The 3281-nt window shown below is 36.7% G+C and overlaps 1 long non-coding RNA gene across 3 annotated transcripts in view; it reads right to left on the bottom strand.

Annotated features, from left to right (window-relative positions):
- Positions 1–1044, bottom strand: part of LOC110262631 — a 4235-nt gene extending 3191 nt beyond the window's left edge. For all 3 annotated transcript variants that reach the window (XR_002347514.1, XR_002347515.1, XR_002347513.1), the window contains exons 1-2: positions 994–1044; positions 513–717 (exon numbers count right to left, since the gene is read on the bottom strand). This is a non-coding gene — a long non-coding RNA (uncharacterized LOC110262631). The remainder of the gene's footprint in view (positions 1–512; positions 718–993) is intronic.

A 3281-nucleotide genomic window follows, 5' to 3' on the forward strand; every position in this document is an offset into this window, starting at 1 on the left:
AATTTTATAAAATTTCGGCAGCATCTCCTCTAAAACTCGGATCCTGTCACCCTTTTCGGGTCCCATCCAAGCATTTCTCAAACCTTTTCCAAACCTCAATCATTTTTCAAGATTCAGCTAGTTCCAATATCAAATTATTTTCAAAGCGAATCAGTGCTCATAATAAATCTCTTTTTAAAATCAAACCAGCTTAAATACTAAATCATTTATAAAGTCATTTATAAAGTCACTAACTCAAAATTAAACCATTTCCAAAGCCAATTCCTTTACATCATCAAAAATAGCTTCAAAACCAAGAAAAGCCATTTTTCATAATAATCAGCTAAATAACCTTTCAAATTAATTTCTTTTCAGCAATCACAAACTACTCAAGCAATCAAGTAATCAATCATTCAGTCCAGCAAACAACCACATTTATAAGACAATTATAATCACAGGCATATGTTCTCTCACTTTAGTATCTATTTATCACAACTCTGTGATATAAATTAGATTTTAAGAAAAACTCCTACCTCGATTAACTGAGTTCGCACAAATTTATCGTGATAATTCCCTCTCCTTTTAATTCATGGTAGCCGATGCGACTCTCACGCAATTAGAACGGCAATGGCAGCAACCGAAACAGCAGTAGCGGTAATGTTAATCTTCACCGCATTGGTCATGGTTGCAGCAAAATAAAAGATTCAGATTGGATAGGAATTAATAGCAATTTCAACCCTGGGGATTCAAGACAAAGTAAGGACTAGAATTAAAATCAGAACATGAAAACCATATTAGTGATAAAACAGAACATGCAGATGGACCAAACCTAAGAGAAAGATCAGACCAGTACCAGGATAACAAAATCAGAACTAGTAGCAGCTTCAACAGTCCTGCGACAACACTAGCATCAATATTCAATCTAATTGTAGCAGAAAATAGAGTAAAAGTAGAGAATTAGAACGAGTTTAAGGAAGCGAAGGACCTAAAGCAAAATAGAGGCAGCAAAGATACCTCCATCAGTGACTAACGGCAGCGTAGAGTTCAGTGGTGGCCACGGCGGCGCACCATAGAGAAACTTGCGGTGACAAGTAGACCTAAGCTTCAGTGGCGATTTCTGGGCGGCAGCGGCGTTCTCCGGCGGCAAAGGCGCGGCCAGAAGCTTCGGAGGTGGCGGATCTGACGAGGATGGCGCCGGCGACACGAGCGGCGACTGTGCGCGGCGGCTGGACGGGTCGCGGTCCTCCCTTCCTCACAGATCTCTCCCCTCTGCCCGTGGCTCTGCTTGACGGCGACGGATTCAGAGGCGGCGGCGGCGGACACGAAGGCAGGGCTTCTCCTTCCTCGCGTACGCTCTTTGCTCTCTGACGATAGCACGGCGACCCAATAGCGGCGACGGCGCGACGACTCCTCTCCCTGCATCGGCGATGACGGCGATTCGGGATGAAGGTGACGGCGACAGCAAGGTGCAGGGCAGCTTCTCTCTCTCCTTCCAGTCGCGGCATCTCTCTCTCTTTCTCAATGACTCGACGGCAACGGCGGCTCCCAGTCCTGCCGGCGCCGTCCCCTTCCTTTCCCCTTCATCCTCTCAGCTCTCCCTTCCTCTCGTGCCCCCCTTTCTTCTTTCTTTCCCTTTCTTTTGTTTCCCCCTTCTGCAGATTAGGTTAGGAAAAAATTAAGATGAATGTGGTGGCTAGGGTTAGTTTAGGGGGTTAGGATTAATTTGGTTAAAATTAGGGTTTTATTTGGGAATTTAGAGTTAGGATAAAATTCATATGAGTAATATAACAATTTTATAAAATTAAGAGTAATAGGATAATTGAAAACCTGTTTTAAACATACTAAGTATCTTTTTACCTTTATCATATTACAACTTTGATAAAATTCTCCTAATTATACAAATTATATTTAGTTTAACTCTCATCCTCTCCTTAGTTATCTTTAACTCCATTGGAATTGGATTGTAAATAACAAATTAAAAGACTAAATTATCTCTTTTAAACAGAAGATTATTCATCTTTCTTTTTTTTCTTGGTTTGAGTTATTCGTGTTCGCAAATGTTTCTTTTCGCCAACTTTTCTTTAAATTTCTCATAAAATTTTGAGTTCTTTTTCATGTCTTCTGTAACAAACTGCTAATTTAATTTTTATTTTTTTATTTTTTTTTGCTTAGTTTCTTGTGTATTTTCTATATTTATGTTGGATAGAAAGTTTAGAAACAAAGTGTTTGATGTTTTTCCTCATCGAAGAGATTAAGATTAAAGCAGAAGTTTTAGATTATTTGTTTATTAAATGTTACTAAAGAGATCTTTTAGAAAATATATTAGATTATTTGATGATCATATATTAGAAAATATGAATAATATTAAGATATCTAATAAAGAGCTCTTTTAGATTCTCACGTAATTGTTTTTGTTGGATCTACTATTCTTATTAGTATCCCACTTCAATGGAAATAAACAATAAATATTGTTCAGTTAATTGTTTATCCTTTAATGTTACTTGATTAAATTAGCTTGCTCTAAAATTTCCCGATTTAGTTTTAACTTTGGCAGATTCCTTGGTTCATAAAGTGTGCAATCAAATTTTTTCATTCATCAACGACCAACTTTTCAACAAGCTAGTTTTTTTTAATCTTTTTTCCATTGTTATATGATAGTTTGATCGTTCATTATTATTGTACATCTATCATATTTCCCATATTCACATTGTTTGAAATATGTGGATGATTGGTGTAAATTTTCACACGAAAATTCTTCTGCAGACAAGGAAAACTCTATTTTAATGTACTGTTTTATGGTTGGTTTAATTTGAATTTATTTTTGTCAAGAGAATGAATGTTTAATTCACTACAAGGGAAGCATGATTTAGCAGCGGTTTATATAGAAATTAGCGGCGATTTTGAACTGCCGCAAAAACGATTTGCCAACGCTTTGAAAATCATTGCAGTATAGGGCGTGGAGATTTGATTTTGCAGCGATTTTTCTGAACCAAAGACACAACCATAGCGAAATTTCTTGAATATCGTCGATTGGTATAACGGCGGTTTGAAACGGCCGCTATTTAGCCAACGTAAAATTCAATCGCATTTTCTGACGATTTTGAACCGCTGCTGTTCTGTTGACCATTGTATTATTTGAAATTTATTTTGCCGTGGTTCAAAAATTATATGTGTAGACAAATTTCACTGTCATAAATATTAAAGAAGGTATTGGACAATTTTATGTGTATGATTTTCAGTTTTTGAGGGTTTATATATATAGTTATTAAATGCTTCAACCGAATAATGAATTGAGTAATAAT

This window comes from Arachis ipaensis, chromosome B05 (assembly GCF_000816755.2).
Source record: "Arachis ipaensis cultivar K30076 chromosome B05, Araip1.1, whole genome shotgun sequence".
NCBI classification, from domain to species: domain Eukaryota; kingdom Viridiplantae; phylum Streptophyta; class Magnoliopsida; order Fabales; family Fabaceae; genus Arachis; species Arachis ipaensis.